Genomic DNA, 23,289 nt, shown 5'->3' with positions numbered 1-23,289 from the left:
CAATTTTTATTGACATGGGAAACATGTGTTAACATTGCCAAAGCAAGTGAAGTAGATAATACTTCTCTCTCTCTGTCTCTCTCGCTATACGGAGGTGAGTTCCTTCGCCGCACTAATGCCGAAATCTCTCTAGCAGTATCACGACTGGAGGGAGAGGGAGCGCGTAGGCTATCAAGTGGACAGTGTATCCGAGCCCACCGGCTTGGATTATTTGATCAAGCATTTTAGCCTGGCTGCAAGACACCTTTCATGGCAGTCGCGTGGTCCCACTAGCCACGGCCGGGAACTGACATGTAATTAGCGCATTATCTGCCTTTATTAGCCAGATGTCTTCATACTGATCCCACAGTTCGATTGAGGATATAGGCTACTTGACTACTATGCCGGCGAAGAAACACCGCGTCGCGAGGCTCTGTTCATAATTTGCTCACTGGTTCATTGATACTGGTACCACATCGACTGATTTTACGTCTATTTCGGTGAAAAACAGACTCATATCTGAAATTGAGGTTAAGGTAAGGTCGTTGTAGCATAGGCTGCATGTCTATCTATATATAAAAAAATATATAAAAAACATTTCAAATATCATTGAGCATGAACAATCCGAGGTGCCCGTGTTCGTGGGAGATGCAGCAACACCGGCCTGCATTGGCTAAGGCTACTGCAGTGATTCAATAGGGCCGTATTATATGCTGTTTTATTTTGCTGGGTATTAGGCATTTGCTTTTGTTTAGATCACTTGTGTTTGCCGAACATAGTATTTAGGCTACTATTTGTACACAGGCTTTGAATAGCAAATATGGACAGGTTAGGATCGGCCTTATACAATGTTTAATTATTTAGTATTGGTCCACGCATGTTCCTGATGATTCAACGCACATAAGTGTATGACACTTTTAGAACATTCATTGCGTGTCACAATGGAGCCTTATTCTTGAAGGAAGTAACCTAAGAGGGCATTAAATAACATGCTTGTACATACAGTAGTCTCTAGCCTTATGGAGCTTAGGCTACGTTATTTGACCGCAACTACATGAACTAAAAGTAGTCCAAATTGAAATGCTATTTTATCCAACAGCAGATTAGCCATATGACAATTATAGCATAGACTATGTCATTTTAACGCAGCCACTTCCTTGCTTAAAAGTGTTAATCCAAAGAAAAGATCCATGCACTTCATATGGGATGGTGCAGGGGACGGTGATCATAGCCTAAGTGCGGTATGGACCTAGGAGACGGCGGTGGTAGGGATGCAGGTCATACAGTATGTGTCATTTTAAGGTTAAAAGCGATTGCACAATAGGGAGTTAAGCAGCTTGACAACATGCCAATATTCCATAACCAAATATCTGCCATTTATATCCTCTTTTGCCCTGGCTTCTTACACACAGGCATGCGCACAACTGCGTCGACACTGTAGTAGCCCAACTCACCATCAACTTGGATAGGCACCACTAGGCACTACTATTAATGATAGCCTAATCATGCAGGTTTGAAATGAGAAATCTTGATCTAATGTGAGGAGCGTTTGTGTGGATCAAGCCTAAATTCTGTTCACTGAACTATATATATTTTTTTTGTCGACCGTAGAGCTGGGCGTAGCCTGTTCTACGGATGTCAGTGTTGTTACAGTTGGTCACACACAGCTGTTTAAATTGTGACATGACTAGAGAGATCAGTTGCAACACAGTGGCGTGCTGTGACGTCACGCTACTACCGGATGTCCATTGTACAGATCTGTCATGGGACGCAAAAATGTCAAATTCAGACACTTCAGCAAAGTTTGTGTGCAAAGGCAAAAAGGATGTCAAGAACTAATTTATTCTGAATGCAAATGAGAATTTATGGTTTAACGTTAGTATATTTTGACATCCAGTCTTATAGGACAATGTTGCATGACTTTTAAAATAATCGTTTGACAAGGCCTGCTGTCGTAGTAGGCCTATGCGAGCTATTCAAACTGACACTACATGCTACATTTTCCTATGGCGAGACAATGATTGATACACACCATTGATATTTACAGATCATTTTTAAAATCTGCATAGACAATAGGTCTACTTCTGGAAATGTGACGCTGTATGACGTCTGATAGACTTAAGTGAAGTTGATTCAGATACAGTCAGAGGCTTACACGAACGGGTGTTTTTTGTGTGTGCGTTATGGGTCTTCTGTCCCTTGAACACAGCAGATTATAAGACCCATTGTCTTTACATTTAAACACAATAAAAGGACTGGGTCTCTACTTATACTACGGAAGTGTGCATTCAGAAAATAACCTAGCCATATAGCCAATACTCGCAGTGTTCTCAATTGTATGCAAATTGACAGTAATATTGTGTGGAGAGTAAAAGTCAAGGTAAAAATGTCCACTGATACACCAATCTTTGTAAAAGATGCATGAAAAGCTGAATGAAAAAGGAGGGGGGGCCAGTAAGATGAGGGACCAGTCCCCAGCCTGAGGGGGACAGAATTAAAGGTCCTCAATTCTGTGGTGTGTAATGTGGTGTGGCATCTGTCTATGCTCAGGGGAACTTCTTCCTCTCTTCTGTTCTATCCTCCTCATTCCATAGTGTCTTAGTTTCTTTAGCCCCCTAACTCCTTACACAGTGAAAAGAGTTTGGGGTCAGGGTGTCACTCTCGTATCAGTTGGTAGAGCATGGCGCTTGCAACGACAGGGTTGCGGGTTCGATTCCCACAAGGGACCAGTATGAAAAAGTAACAAAATGTATGCACTCACTACTGTAAGTCGCTCTGGATAAGAGCATCTGCTAAATTACTTAAATGTAAATGTATCTATTCCTGAAACTGAAATGCTAAAAAAAACAAAAAAAACGCTTCACTTTGATGATTGTCAAGACGTGTTCATTTGATCGTGTACTGAAGGTGGATTTTCAGGAAGGGAAATATGTTGACTTGGAATACTTAGCAACACTACATTTAGGTTTTAAAATGTTCTGTATCTTTTGCAGTATCAATGCTTTGCAAAGGGGGGACACATGTAATCAAGACTCATGACATATTTCTGCAAAGAGGGGCTACTCATCATAGAAACAACACAATCAGATTAGAATTTAAATACAGCAGAAAGAGATCCCTAAAATAATTCTGCATCTCCATACATCTTCAATAAAGGGCAGTTTGTGCCACCGCAGTGGTTTCCATAGCTCCTCAAAGGACCTCTGCTTCTCTCAGACAGGAAGTAGGAAGTGAGAAGGTCACAGGCAGAGTGCTACTGGAGCAGCTGGCTTGTTGCCTGGGAAATCTTTTTTTCATTGAGGAGGTTGAGGAGGTGATGTGAATTACTGTACCAGAGCCATTCTTTCCGGAAGCATGTTTTGGGCAGTGGGAAAAGGGGATGGGTGGGGGGATACAGCCTGAGTCTTACTCCATGCCGGCTGGAGATTTATAGTTGTAGCCGGGTGACACGGTGTAGCCAAAGAGCAATAATAATGTTGAGTGCTTTGGAGGAGAATGCTGAACAAGAGCCAGAAACAAACTGGCGAAAACAAAGATGGCCTATCTGAATTGTGCCTATGTCACTATAGAGTATTGCAGTATCTACAATTGATTTGAGCTATAAAGGGATGAGGCGGTCTGTAAAGAACAGAAGCAGCAGAACACAGCGACACAGAAAATGATCAGGGCAAGACTGACCCATAAAGAGAATCCTGAATGTATGTTCAAACTCTTGTGGTCTGAATTGTGGCCACAGCATGACTTCTCCCGCCCTGTACTATGCACAAGGTGTAGCAAGAAACAGTAAGGACTCAGTGTTTACTAAACTTCAATGGTTACACCATGGTGGTTGTGTTGTCAAAGGTGCAGTCGACTGTCTCTGACCTTCTCCCAGCACCAGAGGGATCAAAGGGCTTAGGCATGTTGCCTTGTCGTGTCTCTTGTGGAGGTGTCATGGACATGTATGGGACCCTGTGTCGTCCCTTGTTTGCCAGAATCTGTTTTTGCTCCATTTTAGTCTGATCATCATTGGATTCTCTGTTGAGGGCTAGCCTGATCACCACGCTAGCTGTTACCCAGCTAGATGTAGGCTATGTAGGCTGCTGTTGTTGACGGTAGAAACAGTCAGGCACCCCGGATAGATGAGATTCGTCAGTGAATTGTCAGTGAATTGTCCCCGTAGCAGCAGAAGCATATGTGGGCTGGATTATTGCTGGAGAGCAACAGTGTTGTTGTTTCAGTGCAGAGCGTCTTGGATATGTGAGAGGGGCCTCTGGTACGCGGAGACACTGACAGCTGTGTTTGTTTACCAGGAAGAACCACATCACGTCAGTCAGTGGGATCCTTAAGCTAAAAGACTGTCTTATTAGAGGACCCCAGGTGGTGGGTCTAGGAAATGCCTGCCGGGCGACCTAGAGCTGACAACAGCACAGGCCAGTACGTTTGACATATATGACAGTGTTGACAGTTTGGATGGAGCCTTAATGCATTGGCGACCATTGTGGCTGTATTGGTGGCCTTCTGTCAATGTGACATCCTTCACTATACTGTACATGAACTTGGAATTATAATGTGCGTGCGGTCCCTTGAAAAGGAAGTGGGTTGTGTGTTCATTTTTGTGACATGTGGGGTCTTTCTGTATAAAGGTGATGTTGTTCAGTAAGTATGTGACACACAGTACCACCCGTTTCGTGGCTCAAGAGGCTAGTAGTATCTGGTAGTATGTGATGTTAGGACACACCAGCTTTCTGAGCGGTCATGATGAGGATGTACTGCTGACCCTCCGGGTGCAGTCTTTGGAGCTGCTGTAAGAGGCATTCTGGGTATCCAGGGGACATTTTGCTGGGGAATGAGACAACCAACTGGAACGCGTTGAGCTGTGACACATCAGACTCATGCTTCACCACACCCTCCTCTGCGTCTCCCGCACACCCACACATAGGTGGGTGTGCACGCACGCACGCACGCGCAAGCACACACACACACACACACACACACACACACACACACACACACACCACCACACACACACACACACACACACACACATCGGTGGTGTGATTGTTACAGTATCTTTCTCTAAATATGAATTTCACTGAGCATTGCATCGATACTTTGACCCAATCTGATACAGATTAAGATCATGTAGAAAGATGTGTAAGTATGAGCTCAGTATTTTTTAAATGTTACCTTTATTTAACTAGGCAAGTCAGTTAAGAACAAATTCTTATTTTCAACTACAGCCTAGGATTAGTGGGTTAACTGCCTTGTTCAGGGGCAGAACAACAGATTTTGACCTTGTCAGCTCAGGGATTCAATCTTGCAACCTTTCGGTTACTAGTCCAACGCTCTAACCACGAGGCTACCTATCTACCACAGTATGATCTCAGTATGATATGTATTTACTGTACATTTCCATTTGTTTCCTGAAATATTATATTTTTTATTTATTGATGACCTCGTTTCTGGAATTGAGAATACTRTCCTGATTGGTGTGTTGCGTTCATATTTTTCAGAATGTCTGTATGTTGGGCTCATACTTCTATAGAAGCTGATAGTGGAGGTCCCTCTGGTGACATGTAAATGTCTGTGAGGCTTTTTTGACATTTTCTTTTGTATGTCTCATATGGCTGCTTAGTTGTTCAATATTTGTTGCAATTTTTTTCTGACTCAACCTTTATTTCTTGCTGTATTAGATGGTTGTGAATGGCTGTGTACAACAACACTTGCGAGATATATATATATATATATATATATATATATATAGAGAGAGAGAGAGAGAGAGAGAGAGAAAAGAGAGAGAGAGAGAGAAAAGAGAGCGATAATTACACTCCAATGGATCATGACCCTCAGCCAGTGTGCGAATTACAGGTGGGAAAGCAGTTTTTAAAATGCAGTTTTGTCCTGCTACAGTGGTAAATATGAAAATGAATGGTTGTTCCCTCTCCCTCTGTCTGTCTTGAGCTCTCGCTAACGAACTTGCAACATTATCAACTAGGTTCAGCCCACTAGCGGACTTGCACACATTCTTCAACTGTATAAAGTATTACTTACGGTGTTCTGCCTCTGAGACGCTGAGGTCTATAGTCTGCCCTGTAGATAATCATGGCATTCTGCAATGAATAGAAGGCCGATAGGGTATTGGCCACTAACTCCTCACACAAGGAAGAGAGCTTGGGGCCAGGGTGTCACTCTCGTATCTATTCCTGGAGTTGAAATTATTGACAACAAAACCGAACTGCTTCACTTTGACGATTGTCAAGATGTGTTCATTTGATCGTGTACTTAAGCTTGAGGGTGATTTTCAGGAAGAGAAATATGTTTACTTGGATTATTTAGCAAGAGATCCCTAAAATAATTCTTCATTTCCATACATCTTAAATAAAGGGCAGTTCGTGACATTTCTGCAATGGTTTCTATAGCGCGTCAAAGGACCTCTGCTTCTCTCTGACAGGAAGAAGGAAGCGAGAAGGTCACAGACAGAGCGCTACTGGAGCACCTGGCTTGTTGCCTGGGAATTCTTCTCTGGTGTAGAGATTGAGGTGTTAGGTGATGTCAATTACTGTACCAGAGCCCACCATGCAAACAGGATGTTCTGGTTCTGCATCTTCTGCGTCTTTTGGTGACCTATTGAAAACAGTACAACAATGATATGGCAAATTAACGTGTGTGGTGTATGCCTTTTGTTTTCATGACTAAACAAAGTAACCTAACACACCTGTGGAAGTATGTCACTTTCAGGGTCCAACTCCAGCTCCAACTGACAGGTTTATTACCATGTGCCTTTTTTGTTGTTGTTTTTGAATGGGTAAGGGGTGGGCTCCAGATGATTCTATCAGCCAATCAGGGCAGTATGTAAATACATTCAAATTTGTATGCCCACACCCACACAGTCAGACTGAGCATTTCAGTGGCCCAAGGAGGCTCAGGGAAATAAATTATGAAAAATATTGTGAGGTTTGAAAAATACAATTAAAAGACTGCATTGGGGTCTTTAATTCAGGCTAGAAGAGTGTAGGCCTGATAATGACAATCGGCAAGTGTTTTGTAACGGATGTCCCTTTCCATTCATTAAATGGTGAGTACACAGTACGCTGTTTGGATGCTGGAATTATTTTGCAGTGGACGAACATGCCCATGTAGCTTACTTTCTGAAGTGATTTGTTTGACAATCAGATGAAACATTACTGGTTGTGTTCATGCCCCCTTAAAAGCTAGTACATGTTTACCATATTTAGCGTAACCCTATCAGTCCTGAGATCCCAGGAGACATTGGCGTTTCATTTATCTGTTTTATTTATCTGCATGTCTAGCCCTTATGTTCAGCCTCACAATGAATTGTTTTACCATAATATTTTCAGGACAACCAGGGCTACAAATAGGAAACAAAACTATATGAAATAAAGAGTTGCATTCATGAGTTTTACTGAATGTCATAAAAAAGGTCTGCCAAAGCAAAAACCTGGTAAAATGTATTTATATGAATTCTGTACGTACAGAAATGGTTTGCTGACTGGGAAATAAATATCCAACTAGTCAGTATTATAGACACCATGTCCTAGGATTTCCAATGCTATGTAGAAGAACCCCTTACCTTCTAACGACTTTTGTGTCGCTTGTGAGCGCCATAGAGCACAACATGTTACATGTCCATGTTCGTGAGATTCTCAACTTTTCATAGATAGCTTTACATAGATAGCTCAAACTTGTCAGGACCCGGTGCGAGAAACAGTCACTAATAATCGGCAGAACCCAGAAGATGAGGCAGACACAGCAGTACTAGAGATGGTGGTTTAATTAAAGAACAAAATCTTCAGGCAAAGAAACTAAATCCACAATGTCCAAAAATAAAGCCAAGAGGCACAAAAATGGAAATCCTCCAAAATACAAAAGAAACTCCACAAAGTGGTAAAAAACAGCAGGGAAAAACAAACCTCAAAAGACTACTCAAATAATACACAAGAACTAAACCAGAGAACCTCTGGAAAATCCAACAAGAGAAATATCTATACAAAACAAGGCTTGGGCTGGGGCTGGGTGCTAACTTACAAACACTGAGCAAGGAACTGAGGAACACACAGGGTTTAAATACTAACAAGGGAATGACCTACAGGTGCAAACAATAATAAGAGCAAGAAAAACAAAAAGGTACAAAAAAGGTGCAATGGGGACATCTAGTGACCAAAACCCGAACAGTCTTGGCCAAAACCTGACAAAACTATTCTGACTCTACAGATTTTTTTTTTAACATAAAAGACCAGTCTAGCTCAGCCCCCGTTAATCACACAGACCTTGTAATCACACAGACCTTTCAAAKACACAATGTTTTAAAAGGGGTTAGAAGTCCAAAATGTGCCCGGCTATAGGTCATATTCGGCCCATAAAATAGGAAGTCCTGTGAAATAAATAGAGACCCCCGAATGTTACTGTATAATTCACACTCGGCCGTGATCCCAAGACTTACAGTTTCAGTAACACAGACCCCTCCCAGCTTCATATTGAATGATGATCTTAATTCCATAATCCTCTGAAAATGTGATTTCCAGCCAGACTATAATATTTCAACATTTAAGAGTGCTGAGCATGTATTTAGTGTTTACTCCTGCCTTTCACGTCTTGACTGCTTTTAAAGCTTTGCGCTTTGTGAAGTGCCTCGAGGACAATAGCTGGTATTGTAACAGGAAAGAGTTCAACCTCACTCAATCTCCCATTGCAAAGAAAGTCCATTTTTCCCCTCACAGATTCCCTGCACACTTATACTTTTACATGTCCATCTTCATACTGACATGAGTGTAACATGACAAAGAGCCAGAGGGATGGGGGATAAGCGCAGCAGCTCTCTGGTTGATGCATTGTACTGTGTACTGACGGCAGTGCTCTGATCTCATCTCACTTGATGTGAAAGAGACGCAATATGAGCCAGTTGTTTCAATAAAGTTATTTTTTATAAGACATGATCAGAGAAGAAGACTGTGCCAAACTCCCTCTATTTATGTATGTTATGCAAATTAGCAATGAATGATAAATTATTCATAAGAATCACAAATGTTTTTGATAAGTAAACGGATGAGTCGTGAATGAGGAATTATCATTAACATTAGCAAATGGGTTTGATTCAATGCGTGATTTGTGCTTCAGAAATCGTAGATATCTATGGCTGTTCATAGCCCTCCCTGGATTACTAACTATCTGGTGTGGACTGGAGCTCTATCAAAACATGCATGCGCTTTGCCCTTAAACACAGTTGTTGTGATTCAGATTTCCTGCATGGTGTTCGAGATGATGTATTTACCTTTGTATAGTATCATTTGTTTCTATGGGGGTGATAAAGGGTGCATGTGATCCACATCCTAAATGTACTGTACTCTACCTAACTCTCCCACTGTGTGTCTGTAGGGTCGCTCAGGGAAACAGGCGCGATGGCCAATGCCTCCACAGACCTGGACAACGCGGAGGCCCAACGCCAGCTCAACAACAACAACACCCGTCTGGCCGGCAGCTCCGGACACTGGGAAACCGAGGTCACCAGCTCCAAGCTGTTTGAGTGTTCCCGCATCAAGGCCTTGGCAGGTGGGTGGATAGAGAGACTATACTGGACTAGAGGAACAAGAGCACCTTCACCTGCCTCAGTCACAACTCCATCACTCACAAAAGACACAAGCTTTATAGACTTCCCTGTATACCTGATGGAGGTTCAAAGTTGTAGAAGGACTTGATTCATGATCTATCATACAGGGGCTACTGACAAGGGGGTATGGTTGATATATCAGAGCCAGTGCTATATTACTTGAGTCCAGGACTCGGACTGGACCAGCGGTGACTCAGACTTGGACTCGGACTCTGAGTGGACCAGTAGTGACTGGGGAAATAACTCAGATGTGAGGTTTAGTAACTACATCACTGATCAGAGCTCTATCCTGATGAACTACAAATGTAGGATCTTCATTTGATCACTCTTTTGTTTCTGAGAATTTTCCTGCAGAGCAGGAAATGCAAACTTGTAGTGTATTCCAGGTTTAAAAAGTTTGTAATTTCAACTTTAAAATGTCAGACTTAAATTCCACATAATAATTCACATTTCCGCTTGCTGCAATTTTATTTTCCTGCTGTAGCAAACTGGCTCAAATGAAGATCCTACATCTGTAAGCCCTGTGTTTATSTCATCTCTCCTGCAGAAGAGAGAGATGCTGTCCAGAAGAAGACCTTCACTAAGTGGGTGAACTCCCACCTGGCAAGAGTGTCCTGTCGAATCGCTGACCTCTACAACGACCTCCGGGACGGCTACATGCTCACCAGGCTGCTGGAGGTCCTGTCTGGGGAGATGCTGGTTGGTCAACCCATTCTCTGGTTCCCAACCTCAGTCTACCTTTCAGTCAGTAGATGCTAGGAGAACAAGCGCAAACTATTCAACAAAGAGCTCTGCATTGTAGTTATTTTTGTACCAAATATTATTRATTCATGTCTAAATGTTTCATGAATGTTGTCAGCACTGCAGCTATATGTCACGTGTAATCGTATGAGAATAGTAGTCAGCATAATGGGGTTTGACAATTGGATGGGAACAGCATTTGCACGCCATTGTGTTTTTAATGAGAATAATATTGTTTTAATATAAAGGCATTGAGATCAAAGCCTATATTTCCCCTGCAGATTGCTTTGACCAATCAATTACTCCTCTCACCATTCCACTCTTGTTCCCTCTCTCATTCCCTCTAACTCCTTACCTCGCTGTCCTCTCACCCTTCTCTCCCTCCCTCATTCCCTCCCCCATCCCTCCCTCCCCTAGCCGAGGCCCACGCGGGGTCGCATGCGTATCCACTGCCTGGAGAACGTGGACAAGGCCCTGCAGTTCCTCAAGGAGCAGAGGGTCCACCTGGAGAACGTTGGCTCTCACGACATCGTCGACGGCAACCACCGCCTCACCCTTGGCCTCATCTGGACCATCATCCTTCGCTTRCAGGTAGMGACCTAGCCCACCCGTCCTGGTGAATGGTGTTGTCTGTCTCTGTGGCTTCTGTTGTGGTTGTATTTTGTCATGCAGCCAACTCCTGTGGGGACGTTCCTGTCCCCTGTTGGGATTGTCCTTAAGACCTGCTGCTAGCTTAACCTCTTCTGAGGTATTTTTGGCTTCCAGTTCCTGCAGGCCTGTGTGTGTCTCATGTTGGGGACGGTATGTTCTAGTGCTGTGTAGCTCTATTCCGTCTTTGTCCCTCTGGGGTACTTTTGAACTCAGTCAGCATGTGGATGATGAAGCTTACGTGGGTGTGCATCATTGTTTCTACAAACTCTTGTTTCTGACTGGTGCATGTCATCATAGCCAATCTGCTGCAGTTCTAATACATCTAATTTCGTCTCCAGACACATCCGCCCAAATAGTCAGGAAGAGTCTGGTGGATCAATGGATCAATGGATTAAAGTTGGCCTTCTTTAGCCAATACAGAATGACCGGGAGAAACTCCCGGCGCATAGGCATTKGCTTAGTCTCCCACTACACCTTCCCCCGAACCCTCCCCATGCCTCGCAGTCGTGTGATTCGCTAAAATTAAATGATGACAAGTACTTTACTCAGTAGGTCACTCCCATAGAATTCTATGGGCACTCCTACTAAGGCAGTGGTCCCCAAACTTGATTTGGCTCGTGACCCCATTTTGATATTTWAAAAAAAAATGTGCGACCCCATGGTGGGGGCACCAAGTGGCACAGCGGTCTAATGCACTGCATCTCAGTGCAAGAGATCCAGTCCCTGGATTGAATCCAGGCTGCATCACATCCGGCCGTGATTGGGAGTCCCATATGGCGGCACACAATTGGCCCAGCGTCATCTGGCCGGGGTAGGCCGTCATTGTAAATAAGAATTTGTTCTTAACTGACTTGCCTAGTTAAATAAAGGTTCAATATTTTTWTWTTTTTWATTATGTAAAAAAAGGGATGTAATCAACTGCCAATGTTTGCTTTTTTAATTGGGGCTATGATAGTCTATTAAAAATCAGTCTGACAGTACTTTTGACAGTATTTCTGAAGGAAGTATGGTTTGAAGTGACTGAAAACCCTCAGAAAGGTATTGGGAAGTTCAGAAGATCATCAGGCAATAATTGTGTATGATCTTCTGTGTAGAAAAGAACATCATCATTGAATTAGTGCCTGGTCTTGTCCACTCTGTTCTAATGAGTCCTGCGCGGCTTGGTGGGCTTAAACGGTTCAAACGATAGAGCCACATTTGTACYAAGAAAACAGAAACCGCTTGGTTTACTACAACCGCATCTAGCAGCTATCGGAGGTTACTGACGTAACCCCGGTTCTATGAACCAAGCACATAAAAATWAAAAAATCGGAGTTTCTCTCATTTTAAAATCAGGTGCGACCCCTAATTTGGGAAACGCTGCACTAACGCCAACTTTGAATCGTTGATAGCCCAGGCTTATATGCGCTGTGCGCAATAGCCCGGTGGATGATTGGTTGTAATACACCTTCAAACACAAGAACAAAGTCTTATCCTACTTTTTGTCACTCTTTTTCATCAGTCTTTGAGCTAAGACAGATTTAGCACTGTTGGATAAAGGTATCCACTTCTTGTGTCCCAGCGGTAAACAGAAGTAGGCCAACATTCTGTGTATATTATTGTCATGATTTTGACACAACAGGCATGCTGGTTTCAGCACTGTCTTAATTTAGGAGAGTAGGGGCAGAAATCAGACTGATTTATAGACGGGCCAAAAGACTGTATGGAGAAGCCTTGAAACATGCCGCATCATCACTGTGTGACGTTACGAGCAATGTCACTCTGGTCCCGATCGTAGTTGGATCTCAAACAAGGACATACTGTCTGACATCCGCCTCAGAGACATACGCATACAGTGGGCACAAGGCCTTACAGGACGCGATACCACAGACAAGTGACAGGCATGTAAGTAGCACAAAATCGTTTGGCTTTTGTTGTCGCTTCAGGACAGTGGTGGTCTCAGCATAAACGCATGTCTTGCATTATTCAAATCAGCGTCACTCTGTAAATATGATTCAGGAACGTAGGCTAGTGGTGCCTATGGAGGAGAGGCTAGCATGGCATAGCTTATCGCTCTGCCTTCTAACAGTGATTACAGGTTAGCTGGGYCACTTTTGGCCGGCATCCCATTCTACTGCACCAACTGTGGAGCCAGTGAGTCGATGGCCTCTTAAATTTTGCATGCAGTGAAAAAGGAGGAGCGCGTTATTGGAAACTGATTGTGCTTTTGGGAGCAAGGGGTGGGGCTCCGGGCAGGGCAAGATGCGGTCAGGGCCTATCCTCCTCCCCACCCTTCCCTCCTTCTCTCTCTGCCACTCCTACTTCCTTCTCGGTCACCGATTCTGCAACCGTTTGGGGTTGTCTTGTCACTCTCCCCTCACGCTCCTCGTTTAGTTTACTACGTCTCTCCTCCCTTTCTGTTTCCCTCTCTCTTTCTTTCTCTCTATTCCTTTCTCTCTCCCTCTCTTCCACCCCTCCCCTACCCTTGGACTGTTTCAGGTGACTTTGCCCAGTCAGCAGGTAAGGCCTAGCCACTGCAGCAGGCAGCAGACACAGCGAGAGAAAGGGGGGAAAGAGAGGAAAGGAAAGGAGGAATAGAGGCCTCCAGGAGGTAAATGTTCACCAAGAGCCGATTTTAAGACTCGAATAAACACTTGACACCTCAATTACAATTAGTAACTTCACTATCCTTTCTAGTTGCTTCGCTCAGTGTCGTTGTGTTCATGCTACCTAATTGTGACCTGCGTGATGTATGCCTCTCTGTCACTGCCAGACGYTTTGTATCTCTCAAGCATCTTGTTTACTGTTGGATGATATGCACTGCGATCAAGGCTATTTCAAATCTGCCTGATCTGAAGTATGAGCAGATAAGGTACATTTTAGAGATGGAATGTCCTCATTGGCTCCTGTGAAAAGTCAGTTTGGTTCTGGGCAGCYGTTCATTTGAACTACAGTTGTTCAGTTAGATAATGACTCCACTTCTCCTTGTAATTAGTAGTGTTATCCTACCATAATTGAATCACAAATAACCGTTCCCTGTAGGTGGAGACTAAACCGCGTATACATGCAGTAGAGTCCTATAAGCCTCCAGTTGCTTTCCAGTGTGAGTGAGCATGTATGTGTGTGGATGAGGTGCGATTTGTTGACATGGGTGGTCTAGCAGATACTAGGGTGTCAACCCTCCCATTAATATGTATCATGTCACCGTGACATGATTGGGCCAATGGCTGTCATAGATGTGGGCGCACATTGATCTTGTCATGATTCTGTGGCCTTCCTCCCAACATGACAGGCACATGTCTGTGTGCAAGTTAGTGACGAGACATGCAATGCAGTTGTGTGACTATTGCGGTGTATTCATTACGTCTTGCAACAGAAACTGTTTACTATTTAAGAACCAAACAGAGCAAATGTAACGAAATGGGGAGGGAGGAACCTACTTGAATATGTCCATTAGAAACTCTTGTTTTCGTTGCAAAACGTTTTCCGTTTAGAGTAAACGGTTTCTGTTGCAAAGCGTTTTGAAACAGCCCAAACTGTTTGCAACAGAATCGGTGTAATGAATACACTCCTGGTGTGGCTGTTGAATGGAACCAGGTTTTGTGTTCAGTGTGTTTGAAACTGATCAGCAACATGGGCGTGTTTCCTAACTGTTTTCTTCTCAACCTCATAGTAATCTGGTGATCTTACTGAACTGAGGACAGTTTTGAGGCTGGTTTCCTTGACCAAGGTTGTTTGTCGTCTGGTCTCGCTCCCTGTGCATACAGATCCAGGTGATTAAGATTGAGTGTGACGACAACAGGGAGACGCGGTCGGCAAAGGATGCCCTGCTACTCTGGTGCCAGATGAAAACTGCTGGGTGAATGTCTTCATTTAACCAAAAGCCAAAATTGAACGTCAAACTTTGTGAACAGTTTCCACTTTCCGTACACGTCTTAAAGGATGTTGACTGTTGTTTTACTACTGTTGTTWCATGCAATGTCTTTAGTTGGATAGCATATATGTATTGGACCAATAGTGAGTGTGTTCTGTGTCAACTGTCCCACAGGTACTCTGAGGTCCACATCCAGAACTTCACCACCTGCTGGAGAGATGGTCTCGCCTTCAACGCTCTCATTCACCGACACAGGTCAGCATTGGCTAAACAATCAAGTATTTACGCTTTAAAACATGTATTTATGTGACCATATAGAAAGTGAACTAAATGACCTACGTTGCATTACTACAGGCCTGATTTGATTGAATTCCATAAGCTGATCCGGTCCAATGCCACACACAACCTCCAGCAAGCCTTCAACATTGCTGAGCAGAACCTGGGGCTCACCAAACTCCTGGACCCTGAAGGTAAGACCGCACAGAGAATAGCGACTAGACAACCTCCTCAACAGTTCATGGACATTTGGTTACATGTATCTCAGACTTGCAAACCTTCACAGACTTTCAGCGACAGTGACCGTAGTTTATATTTTACACTACTGAAATGATTTCATGTCAAGGTGTGATTATGTTATATTGTATGTGTGTGCTGTAAGTGTTTGTGTATTGTTGTCCTTCCTGTGTGACTCTGCAGACGTGAATACGGAGAACCCAGACGAGAAGTCGATAATAACCTATGTTGTGTCCTACTACCATTACTTCTCCAAGATGAAAGCCCTTCGAGTAGAGGGCAAGAGAGTGGGAAAGGTAGGAGGATGCTGACACACTTCCTCAAACAAGACACTCTAATATACTTGTCCTCTTGCTCAGTTGTGCACCGGGGCCTCCCACTCCTCTTTCTATTCTGGTTAGAGCCAGTTTGCGCTGTTCTGTTCTGTGAAGGAAGTAGTACACAGCGTTGTACGAGATCTTCCGTTTCTTGGCAATTATTCGCATGGAATAGCCTTAATTTCTCAGAACAAGAATAGACTGACGAGTTTCAGAAGAAAGTTATTTGTTTCTAGGCATTTTGAGCCTGTAATCAAACCCACAAATGCTGATGCTRCAGATACTCAACTAGTCTAAAGAAGGCCAGTTTTATTGCTTCTTTAATCAGCACAACAGCCCTTCAAAATGATAAACTTGGATTAGCTAACACAACGTGCCATTGGAACACAGGAGTGATGGTTGCTGATAATGTGCCTCTGTTGTAGCTGTTTCAAGCTACAATAGCCATTTACAACATTAACAATGTCTACACTACATTTCTGATCAATTTGATGTTATTTTAATGGACAAAAAATGTTGGTTTTCTTTCAAAAACAAGGATATTTCTAAGTGACCCCAAACTTTTGAACGTTAGTGTATATCATACTTTATGTTTTGCACACATGAGTATAGTTGTGTAGGTGAAAACAAACCGATAACGATTCAATCCATTATCAAATGCTAATAAACAAAAGTTATGAATTAAATCACTCCCACGTAATATCCATCAATGCTAAATGTTGACGTGTTATACAGGTGTTGGACAATGCCATCGAGGGCCAGAAGATGATCGATCGATATGAGGCTCTGGCCTCGGAGCTCCTGGAGTGGATCGAGAAGACCATAGGCATCATCAGCAACCAGAAGTTTGCCAACTCCTTAACGGGTGTCCAGCAACAGCTTCAAGCCTTCACCACCTACTGCACCATCGAGAAGCCCATCAAGTAAGTCAACACTGTGCAATGAAACATAAAAGCATGAATTATATTGCATCAATTCTTTTTCATGCTATAGTGGTCCTATTCATACACCAGAGGTTTTTAAACTTAAAACTTTTGTTTTATACAAATTATCACTAAATCATTTTGGTTGCTTTAGTTTTAGGACAGGATTTAGGTTGAGTCAATAGTTGCAGCCTTTTATAGTTCTTATAGCTTATAGTTTGATGTTATTTTCTCAGAGAATGCCCCCAGACAAATGCTTTTGATTGGTCTGATTCCCATTTGATGTGTGGAATATACCATAACTGTTGCAGTATTCAACTAAAACCTACACATTGATGGGTGTGGGCACAGTAGCACTAGCATGAGGCCCAGCATGAGGCCCCAAGCTGGCATGTCTGGCGTAACTAAGCACCCAGTTAGACGTGCCATGTGACTCATGACCTATTTGACCAAAAGGGAKTGGATCTAAGTGATGTGACACCCAAATGTGTCTCCAGACCCTTTCTCTCTGTGGCTAGAGGATAGACATCTCCTCTGGTGACTAGTAACTCTGAGGCCTTACCCGGCTTCTCACCCAGCCTAGTTGCCCTGGCAGCCCTCGATGGCCAGAGGTGGTCATCATATGACTCTGAAGTCTTCTCAGTGATGACCACTTATTATTTAGAATTAGGTTACAATTATACAGTGTGTGGAGCTAGGCCACATGTAATAATGAATGCCTTTGCAGTGAAGGTCAAGCCTGCAGGCAGTGTCACAGAGAATATATGGATGAGTAGGGTAACTTACAGGGCTGGCACAATGACTGTATGATTGTGTAACCGACGATTATGGATGAAGACCGTCATGAGAAGAAAATAACCGGCATAACCGTTTTTTTGGTGTGGAACGAACAGCTGACCGAAGATGGGGCGGCCGGGCATTCGTGCAGTTGTGTCCGTTTCCGCGGTAARGTGGACTCTTTACAACGTGATGTAACTGTGTTGCTCCTTGCTGAAACGAGCGAGGCGTTGTAGCAAACAAGTCTTTGGTTGCCTAGGCAACGGCCCCTCCCTGCAGCAGCACATGCAGTCAGGGCAGGAGGAAAGGAGAACATRTTTGCTATTCAAACGATTATAACGGTGACCGCGGTCATTTGGCTGACCAATAACCGCCATCCAAAATCCCATGACTGTCACAATCCTAGTAACGTAATAATAGGAAACAATGCATMTATTTTATCAGTTTTTGAGCAGATGGTTATTTTAAGGTACAGGATCTAGGATATGACACCTGTGATTTTACATTTCAAACGGATCCCACCTTGTGCAAAGTACTGTGTATCAGGATATTTGTGAAACACACTTTCTGTCTTGTGCTAGGTTCSAGGAGAAGGGGAACCTGGAAGTGCTCCTCTTTACTATCCAAAGCAAGCTCAGAGCTAACAACCAGAAACCATACGTGCCTCATGAAGGGAAACTCATCTCTGATATCAATAAGGTAATGAATAAGTGGGAATAAGGAGTGTCTCAAATGCCTGAACAGATAATGCAATAGCTGGACATGTCTTGGCAAATATAAAATCCTTCTTTATCAGTATCAGTTTTTTTTTAATGTAGCAAATCAGTGCAAATTACTCCTCTTTATGTTTGCATTATGCAAACTGCATTGTGCTGCTTTATGGGTACACTTTCCTCTGTTTTTCATTTGGCTAGGCGTGGGAGAGGCTGGAGAAGGCGGAGCATGAGAAAGGCGTGGCCCTACGTCAGGAGCTGATTCGCCAGGAGAAGCTGGAGCTGCTGGCCCAGCGGTTTGACCACAAGACCACCATGAGACAGGCGTGGCTCAACGAGAACCAGCGCCTCGTGTCTCAGGTAGGGACCACAGGGCCACAGTGACTAGTGTCTCTAACATATCAGACAGGGGCCATATCCTAACAGTCTTATAGCAATAGTTTTATAATGTAGCTGTGGATTGAGAATGAAATGTCTTTAGAATGTCTTTTAAGAACCAATGGCAAAGTATTGTATAACATGAATTACTTTTTAATGGACAGTGGTATATTAAGATTTATTTTCATATGACTGCATTGCCCTGACTGAGTAAACCCTTCCACAATCACCTGCCTGTAGTTAAGTGATCCTCTGCCTGACTGAATGTCCCGTCCCACCAGGATAACTTTGGCTACGACCTGCCAGCGGTGGAAGCCGCCATGAAGAAGCACGAGGCCATTGAGGCAGACATCTCGTCGTACGAGGAGCGCATCGGGGTGGTGGTGGAGCTGGCTGGGGAGATGGAGACGGAGGGCTACTACGACATCCGGCGCATCTCGGCCCGCAAGGAGAACATCCTGGGCCAGTGGAGCCTGCTGAAGGAGCTGGTGGTGGGGAGGAAGGCCCGGTTGGAGAAGAACCTGGCTCTGCAGAAGACCTTCCAGGACATGGTCTACATGATCGACTGGATGGAGGACATGCAGGTGAGACAAGTATTTTGTCATGCATTTTACGTTACATGAACACTATACTGTCTCTAAGTTGTGTCGACTCAACAGCATGGGTTGTGGGTTGACATTTGTGTGCACATGAAATGATAATGTGGAGATACAGTACATGAAAAAACAGTGAGAAATCCTTGAGACGTTGACTTTTAAGTTTTAGTACAGGCAGGCTGGTCAGTGGAGTGTCAGGAAGGTGACCAAGCTCCCTCTCACCACAGGTCCAGCTCCTGTCCAAAGACTTCGGCAAGCATCTGCTGGAGGTGGACGACCTGCTGCAGAAACACAGCCTCCAGGAAGCTGACATCACAGCGCAGGCAGATAGGGTGCAGACCCTTAACTCAGCCGCTCTCAAATTCACCACCATTGAAGGTAAGACATCAGATGGCTATGTTCACAGATCAGCTTTAGTGAGAAGTGGAATGTGCTTTGATAACAACTTGGTGATTTTGAGGGATGAAATATTTGGATTTGATAGGATTAGAAATACTGACTGTGCTGTTATGTATCCCTTGGTCCTGGAAAAATGCACAGTTCAAAAAAACAAATGTTTTGTATTAAGAGTGTGTAGGAGTATAGTTTACTGTACATTGAGTGGTGAAGTTGGCCATGGCACTTCCAGAGAGACCCACAAGAGGGCAAGCATGAGTTTCCACAACATATTTTCTGAAGATCCATTTACAATACAAAAGTATTTACATTTTGTGGATATTACATAGTTATTTTGGAAAACTTTATGCTCGTTTTATATCAGTAATAGGGTTTTGTTTACATGCAAAGTTCATTGAGTTTTTAGAGACAGTCCGCCATATACATCTCTAATACAGACATGTATATTGAGTGCTGTCCCCTGTCCCCTATTCTCTCTCCTTCCCAGGCTACCAGCCCTGTGACCCCCAGGTGATCTGCAACCGGGTCAACCATGTCAGCACCTGCCTGGAGGAGCTCAAGCAGCTGGCGGCCAAGCGGTGCTCGGAGCTGGAGGAGTCTCAGCACCTCTGGGCCTTCTTCCAGGAGGTGGAGGAGTCCGAGGCCTGGATCCGCGAGAAGAGCTCCATCCTGGTCGCCCAGACCTGCGGCAAGGACCTGAGCAGCGTGCTGCGGCTGCTCCAGAAACACAAGACCCTGGCTGGGGAGCTGCTGGCCCACCGCTCCCTCCTCCAACAGACCATGAAGAAGGGCAAGCAGATCCTGATGGAGAAGAGTTTCGGCACGGGGGGCATCCAGGAGCGCATCATGGAGGTGAAAGGGGAGTGGAAGAGGCTGGAGGACCAGGCGGCGCAGAGACTGGGCCACCTGCAGGAGGCACTCAATTTCTTCCAGTTCAGCACGGAGACGGACGACCTGCTGGCCTGGCTGCAGYACGCCTACCGCCTGGTTTCCAGCGAGGACTTTGGCCACGATGAGTACTCCACCCAGTCACTGCTCAAGAAGCACCGGGGTGTGTGCGAGGCAGTGGACAAGCACCGGATGCACGTGGTAACTCTGCGCAAACACATGGTGGCGCTGCCACTGCACTACCGGGAGCTGGACGAGGTGCAGTCGAGGATGGGCGAGGCGGAGCAGCTGTACGCCGAGGTGGCCGAGGTGGCCGTCCTGAGGCAGCAGTGGCTGCACGACGCGCTGGCCGTCTACCTCATGTTCAGCGAGGTCAACGCCTGCGAGGTGTGGATCGACGAGAAGGAGCAGTGGCTCAACAAGATGGAGGTCCCAGAGAGGCTGGAGGACGTAGAGGTCATAGCCCACAGGTACAGCTCCCGTCTGGGGTGGAGATCATAGGGAGAATGTTAGATTTAAGTCATGCTTCTAGTTCTAAAGTTAGTCATGTGTTTTTCGGGAATCCGTTGCTTGAACCCTCCTAAGGGCGACATAACACTGTCATAGCAATGTCATAATCAGTCATATCTAGCTGATGGCTCTATTGCGTTTAAAACACACATTCTCCATCCTCTTATCTCACACTCTTTAGGTTTGAGAGCCTGGACCAGGAGATGAACAGCCTGATGGGAAGGATCCTGGACGTTAACCAGATAGTGCAGCAGCTCCTGGACAATGGTCACCCCAGCTCTACAGAGGTCAGAGGTTGTCAGGACCACCTCAACAGCAGGTAACCCACCCCAATGTTCTCTGACTGACCAACTCTGGGGTGTATTTCACTAGGAACCAAACAGAAGAAAAAGGTCAAAACGGGGAAGGACTAAACTGAACTTTACCAACAAGAATGTTTTGTTACAGTTTGCTATGGTGTGCAGCAAAGAATGCACCCCAGGTCTATTCCACAACAAGACAATATGTGATGAAAACGTGATTTATCTGCGTTGCGAAATAACATGGGAATTATGTTTAGTTGGATAGAGATTCATCAACACAGGTCATTTATTACAAAACTAAACACTACATATGCTGTGTTTATACAGGCAGCCCAATTCTTAAAATAGCTGAACTGATTGGATCAAAGACCAATTAGTAAAAAAAAAAATAAAGATCAAGATTGGGATGCCGGGTGTAAACGCAGCCATAGAAACACATCTGTCAATCCATGTACAGCACATGGTGCGTAGTGCATAGTTTTTTTTTTTCTTCCAAGTGTCCCAGTTACCTCATTGTTAGCTAATTTCCTGCCAAATAAGGGAGGGGGGGGGGGGGGTACAGATCGGGAGCAACCAGAAGCAATGATGATCACATGCCTCTGGCTGATAGAACTGGAAGGGGACCCGAGACCCTAGTGACACCATGGTGACACAGGCAGACAGATCTGAGGCCAGGGCCAGGGTAGTGGAGGATGGTTTTGGTGAAATGCTACAGTGGCCCAGTTCCTCCTGACCTTGGCATACAGAGCCTATCTCAGGGTGACCATCTGTGTCGACTGCCTACCACACCGGGTGCAAGACCAACATGCCCAAAATGTGTTCTCTTTGGCTTTACTATATTCTCCCTCAGTCTCAAACTGTTATGGTTTTAGTTATGACTAAGTATAGCATTCATGGATATTGTACATCTCTATGACATAGTTTCGGTAGACTTTGTCCTCTCTTGTTCAGGTTTGCTTCATGTTTCGATCATATCTGGTCAATGGTCCTATATAATATTGCTACCCTTTGAAGCCTCTAGCTTSGGGGTTTTGGCATGACGTCATGTTGGATATGCTTTGCTGAATGAGTATAATTCATGCCTGTTCTTTTGCATYGGGACCATATTACTTGGAGTGGAAACAAGCTAGACACAGCCTGTGTCAAGACAAAGACAAAACCCTTTGAGATGCAAATGACAACTAACAAACAAAACCAATGTCGCTTATTAATGCATTCGATCAATTGCACTATTGATTCCATCCTCTTGGGCTCTGTTGGTAAATTAAAATAATATATATTTTAATAGTCTATATATTTTTCAAACATGAATTGTGACAATTGTAACAATAGTTAATACTTAGTGTATGTTTTAGTATACTGACTGAATTATATGTGAATTAAAAGCTTCAAACAGATGCAGACTGACCCAGGCCCCTTCCCCACCCCTGCGCCCCTGTCTGTCCCCCCCTCTCCCCCCCACTGTGCCCCGTCCTATTAACCCCCCACCCCCACCCCCACCCCTGGGCCCCTGTCTGCCCACTCCCCACCACTGTGCCCCTGTCTGTTACGTCCCCCTCCCCACACCTGTGGCCTTGTCTGACCTCCCCACCCCTGTGCCCCTGTCTGTTACGTCCCCTCCCCACCCCTGTGGCCTTGTCTTTCCCCTCCCCCTCCCCCACTTATGTGCCCCTGCCTGATCCCCACCCCTGTGCCCCCTGTCTGTCCCCTCTAGATGGACCGCATCGTGGAGATGGTGGAGCAGAAAAAAGGATCACCTGGACTCTGTCTCCCGTTCTCCAGAACTACCTGCTGGAGTGTGCTGAGATCAAGTCCCAGATCCAGGAGAAGCGCAAGGCCATCGACGCCACTCAGTACGTGGGCAGTGACCTGGGCGGGGTCCTGGCCCTGCAGCGCCGACTCTCCACCATGGAGGGGGCCCTGGCCGTGCTGGAGCCCAAGCTGCTTCACCTGCAGCAGGAGGCAGAGGAGCTGGCTATCTCGCACCCGGCCAAGCCATGGAGGTCCTGGAGCACTTCGAGGGCATTAGTGTGGAGTGGAGGAGCTGAAGCACACGCTGCAAGGCTGCGAGGACTCTCTGATGGTGGCGGGGCGGCTGCAGCAGTTCATCCAGGACCTGGACTCCTTCCTGACGTGGCTATGCAA

General features: G+C 44.8%; 1 pseudogene; it reads left to right on the top strand.

Annotated features, from left to right (window-relative positions):
- Positions 1 to 9,358: 9,358 nt before the first annotated feature.
- The window catches only part of LOC111949723 (spectrin beta chain, non-erythrocytic 4-like), a 59,843-nt pseudogene continuing 45,912 nt past the window's right edge, over positions 9,359 to 23,289 (top strand).

The sequence above is a fragment of the Salvelinus sp. IW2-2015 genome, linkage group LG22, assembly GCF_002910315.2.
Source record: "Salvelinus sp. IW2-2015 linkage group LG22, ASM291031v2, whole genome shotgun sequence".
NCBI lineage: Eukaryota > Metazoa > Chordata > Actinopteri > Salmoniformes > Salmonidae > Salvelinus > Salvelinus sp. IW2-2015.
The sequence above is the reverse complement of the archived record's forward strand: the minus strand, read 5'-3'. Positions and strand labels throughout refer to the sequence as shown.